This window comes from Hibiscus syriacus, unplaced genomic scaffold, assembly GCF_006381635.1.
Source record: "Hibiscus syriacus cultivar Baekdansim isolate YM2019G1 unplaced genomic scaffold, ASM638163v2 tig00002511_pilon, whole genome shotgun sequence".
NCBI classification, from domain to species: Eukaryota; Viridiplantae; Streptophyta; class Magnoliopsida; order Malvales; family Malvaceae; genus Hibiscus; species Hibiscus syriacus.
This window is the reverse complement of record NW_024061932.1, coordinates 3,017,245-3,023,218: the sequence shown is the minus strand read 5'-3', so window position 1 is coordinate 3,023,218 and position 5,974 is coordinate 3,017,245.

Sequence of the window (5,974 nt, the reverse complement as noted above, 5' to 3'; positions counted from 1 at the left end):
TACCAAGACAAATGCATATTGTTTTCCACCCAAGCTAGTAGTTCTAGATGGCCCAAAAAGATCTAAGTGGATCAATTGTAATACTCTACTAGTTGACACATCATTAATGGATTTAAAAGAAACTCTCTTTTGTTTTCCTTTAGCACAAGCGTCACAGATTTTATCATTATCAAATTTTAGTTTAGGCAGCCCTCGAACCAATTCTCCTTGAATTAACCGTTGCAAAACACTCATGCTAGCATGTCCTAGTCTCCTATTCCATAACCAACTTTCATGCTCATCTTTTGCAACTAGGCATAAATTAGTCACATTAATAGAATCTAAATGCACCATGTAAATATTTCCTATTCTATGACCAACAAGCATAATCCGATTAGATGCAATGTCAATAACTTTACAACCATTAGTTTCAAACATGACATTGAATCCTTTATCACAAAATTTACTAATACTCAAAAGATTATTCTTTAATCCATTCACATATAAAACATTTTTAATTTGTATGGAAGAGGTATTACCTATTGTACCTATACCTTCAATGTGACCTTTTGAATTATCACCAAAAGTCACTTCTCCTCCATTTTTGGCGTTAAGCTCTATGAACCGGTTTTTGTCCCCGGTCATGTGTCTCGAGCATCCACTATCAAGGTACCATGAATTTGAATTTGTTTCCCGTGTTTTCTAGCAATGCTCCTTTCCCTACAAACATAGATTAATTTTTTATTTTTGGTACCCAAATTCTTTTGGGTCCATATTCATTAGTTTCCAAAATCCTAGTCCCCTTAGGTATCCATTTGTGTAGGATATCTTTATCTTTAGTAGTAATGAGTTCTTTAGGAACCCACATACTTCTAACGATTTTTCCATTAGAGGTTCTTTGGGGACCTCTATGATTGTAGTTTTTAAAATCTTTTCTAAAAAAGTTAGATTTTGAATTTTCTCCTTTTTCAAAACGTTTTGTTCCAACTTTATCAAAAGAAGTTTTAAGATAATCAATTTTCTTTTGATGATCATCATTGACCTTTGAAAGTAAATTTTGCAAATCCAAATTTTTCTTTTCAAACTCTTCTAGTTTGATTTGCAAATATTTGATTTTACTTTCAAGATCGTTGTTGGTTTTGGATATGAGTTTGTTTTCAATTTTCAATTTTGAAACATCATTTTTATATTTTAAAAACAATTTCTTATAATCCAAAGCCAACCCATTATATTCCTCTAATAGCTCATCATAGGATAAATCATCAAAATCATATGAGTTAGAGGTTACCATGGAATCTTCCCCGAATGTCATCAAGCACATGTTTGCTACTTCTTGTTCATCTTCATCGGAACCTTCTTCATCGCTCCATGTAGCCACATGAGCCTTGTGCTTATTCTTTGATTGACCCTTTCTCTTCAATTATGGGCAATTATATTTGACATGCCCCGACTTTTTGCATTCATAGCAAATGATCGGGTCTTTCTCTTTTGGTTCATTTTTGAGGCCTTCATTTCGTTTGATTTTTCTTCCTCGGTAAGGTCTCATCATTTTTCTGAACCGTTTGGCAAACAATGTCATTTCCTCGTCATCGTCATCTTCATTCGAATCACTCTCATCTTTTGTGGATTTTAGAGCAACTCCAATGTTTTTCTTCTTCTCCTTCTCCTTTGGTGTCTCGTCAATCTTATCGAGGTCCACCTCATCTTCAAGCATCATTTAATGAGTGAGGAGGGAACTGATTAATTCTTCAAGAGTTAAGGACGTTAGGTCCTTAGACTCGATGATTGCCGTCTTCTTTGATTGCCATGATTTTTGAAGGGAGTAAACTAATTCCTTACAAGCTTTTCATTTGAAATGATCTCTCCATATGATTTGAGACCATTGACAATCTTTGAGAATCTATCCGTCGTAGCTTTGATATCTTCATTTGGTTTCATCCTGAAATTTTTATAGCTATGCATTAGAATACCAATTTAGATTTTTTTACCTCATCGGTACCTTCATGAGTGACTTGAAGCTTGTCCCATATTTCTTTGGCAGTTGTACAAGATGAAACTCTTCCGTATTCATCTGGTCCAAAAGCACAAAATACGATATGAATGGCTTTAGAGTTGAGCTGGAACAATCTTGTCTCTCCTTCACTCCACATTCTTGGATGAGTAAGAGGCTTGATATATCCGTATTCTATAACATTCCATGCTCCCATGTCACTTGCTTGAATGAAGTACATCATCCTATTTTTCCAATAGGCATAGTTATCCCCATTGAAGAAAGGAGGCTTGTTGACGGGCATCGAATCGAGACCAGAGTCAAAGTTTGAAGTGGAGGCCATTGATGACTTTGATTATCGATGTAACTCTTCCCGAATCGACTCAAGAGGCAATTAAACCTTCAAATGAGTTAGGATCTGATGCCAATTGTTGAGTTAATCGTTTGACGGAATCGACCAAGAGGGGGTGAATTGGCAATTAAAAATTTGGTGGAAGCTTTTGCAGAAAATTGAAAGTATTTGCACACCGATTTAGAGTGGTTCAACTTTCTCAACAAAAGTCTACGTCCACTACCTTAGCTATTCACACTAAGGATTTTCCAAAAATTCACTAATTTGTCTTTCTTTTGAGGACAGAGAGTAACCTTACAAACCCTCAAGAATTATACCCCAAATTCTTGAGAACACTCTCTCCCAAAGAGAACAATACAAATTTGCAAACTTACAAGGAAATCCTCACAAGGTAGATTGTTTGCACAATTCTAGAACAAAGAAAAGAACACTCAAGAATGAATACAATTAAGTACAAGTAGTGTTCTTGAAAGGAAAATGAATATTGAATGAAATATAGGCTTGAAATGCTCAAACTTGAGGTTTGATGCTTTCTCTTTGATTTTCTCTTGATTCTAGTTGCTTGATGTTTTTTGTTTTTGATCAATGGCTTCTAAGCTTGTTTAAATACACCTTTAAATGATTCTAAACGTTGGGGATGATTAGTGGAGTCAATAAAGCCGTTTAAGTGTGAAAACAATGAATATTTATGCTTAGAGCGTGCGGGAATCGGTACCCCCTCATGGGGAATCGGTTCCCTAAGTGTAAAATTCAAATATTTCGACCATTGATCAGGGGGGATCGATACCCTCTTGGGGGGAATCGGTTCCCTCCGAGCATACTGGAATTTCTCGGAGCTAAACCATTCAGGGGGAATCGGTTCCCTCTGAGCAATCTGTAATTTTTGGCTTTGAAATGGTTCGAAATATTTTGTAAAATTGTTTTGAAATTATTTTAAGTTTAAAACTTAATTTTACACTTGAGTAAGGATTAAAAATGACATTTGAAAGATTTGGAGTAATAACTTGATATTCGAATAATTATATCGAATATACTTAGAAAATCTTTTGGAAAATCTTAAAATTCATTTATCTTAATTTGTTATATCAAAATATCAAAATGTTTTCAACAGGTACTTTGCGTAATTTTACACTTTAGGGGTATTTTGATTATTAAAGGTTCAAGGGTATTTCAACCATTTCCTTTAGTTTGGTCTTTCCATTTAATTCAATTTTTTTAATAATTCAAAAATAAATAGTACTTTTGATGTTTTAGCCATTTGGTATTTGCTGATAAATCATTAATTCTAGGTCTCATACCTTATCAGATGTTAAGATCTGATTATTAGTGACTTTCCGAATAGATCAAGAATTTATAGGTGAATCATTAGTTTATCAGATTAAATACGAATTCCTTGAGTACTTTCACTATCAGGGTCAATCTGGACCATTTTTTCCTTATAGGGGTAATTTTGTAATTTCTTAACTAGGTGATTTCAGTATTAAAACTTTTAACGAAAAATAATTAGAATTTAACGATTCTGAGGTTGATTGCTTTATCGGTTAATCACTGAACCTGAAATTATTTCTTATCAGTCTTCTAGTGTCTTATACATGGAATCTAATTCTTATTCAATTTAAATGTTTTCATCGCATTCGGGACAATTATAGAAATATATTAATTACACACAGGTAACCAAACATATTAATATATGCATAATCCAATGCCAACATGTTTCATAAAGCATACATAAGGTAGAAATGTATTACCTCGATTTTTGAGCCATAACGATTAACCAATTAAACTCTATTTGATCGTCCTCGAATTTTAATTCCACATGTCATAATGCCTCGGATACATGGAAAAACTAATTACATTAGAAACATAACTTAAATGTAAAAATTCGTATTGAATTGGGAGATAAAATGCCGAAAATAACTTACTGAGTTTGAATTTGGTAAAAAGAAATTCGAATTCGGACTCAAGATGTCAAAAAATATAGTCAATGTCAAGTCAACGGTCAACTCTAGTCAGGTCAATGATCAGTCAAAGTCAACGAGTTGACTTTTTTCTAGTTGACTCAGCGAGTTAACTCAGCTTGACTCGGTTCGGCCTGACTGGATCGGTTCGATCTGACTGGATTGGTTCTAGAAGGCTCTTGGACATGAAAAGGAGCCCCACATGCACTCCGGTGAGTGGTGATGCGTGTGACGACGATAGGAGTTGTTTTAAACGGTCGATTATCTCCGATTCATCTACATACTCAAATTAACCAATATCAACCCAAAAATCACAACAAAATTTGCCAAAATCACCTAAAACTTAAATTCAAGCTTACCCATACCGATGAAGGGGGATTCGATGGTGACAAGGGATCGGAGGGGTCGGGTTCTGGTCAAAACTGAGTGGGGAACTCAGTGAAAATGGTGGTGAAGCACGACAGTGGTGAAATCGACGTAAAATTATGATAAAGTTCACAACATCGATGGTTTTATTGAAGCATTCGAAGGTCGATTTATGGTAACTGGGGGTTTTTTACGATGGATAGTTTGAGGGGTTTCGGTTTTGGGTGAACGTTGGTCACAATGATACCTACGGTGCACAACACGGTGGTCAGAGGATGAAGGTTTGAGGCAGAAACAACATCAACATGGGAGATAAAATTTTGGGGGATTTGGTTCGAAAGTAACTGAGATCCAACTAATTTTGGGATTTAAAATCCCATTTGTAATCTTTAAAAAAAGTTTAAAATGAAAATTTAACACTAATAGTGCCCTATCCTAATGGTTAGGGTAGGGTTCACCATTCCCTCTTGTTTGGGTTCAAAACCCACCAACCTTAATTTATTTATTTTTCAACAGGTCAACAATGGTTAAATTAGGGAATGAGACCCTGAACTATCAAAATTTTAAAAACTGACCTTAGGTTTTCAAATTTTCACAATGTAGTCCCCAAAATCAATGAAATAAAATTCAAATAAAAGTAAATTAAAATTTGAGGTGTTACAAAATCAGACAGCAAACATTGTGGCTAACCATGCATGGAAGATCCAGACTAACTACCAAAGATTCGCCCAACCTCTAGGAGAAGATCTGTGTCAACACACATTTTCGTCCTACTAGGATTCAAACTCCTAAAAATAGGATAAAATTTTGCTAGGATTCAAACTCCTAAAAATAGGATAGAATTCTACTAAGATTTAAATTCCTAAAGATAGGATCCACAAGCACTATAAATAGCCATTGTAACTCACCATTGTAACACATGATTTACACACAAAACATAGAGGAAAGCACGGGAAGATACAAAGGCAAAACTATTGTAAAGGATTCGAAAAGGAAATAAAAGGTAGCATTTTCTTTTTTCTTTCTTTTGCATGTGCACGTTATTTTTCTTGAGATTTGGTTCGAATAACCCAAAACGTGGGTTGCGCCGATGACCAAACTGGGTGGGGTTTCGAAGTTTCGAACCTAGATCTACCCCGAGGCTTATTTTTAAAAACCGGTTTGATTTTCGGTTAAAGGAGGGGAATAGCTTTTTAAAAATCTATATTAGTCCCTTTATTTATTATATGGATATTTTATTCATTTATTTTTATTATTCATGTTATTATTATATGTATATATATATTAAATTATTTTCATTTATTTTTTACTATATTATTATTATTATAT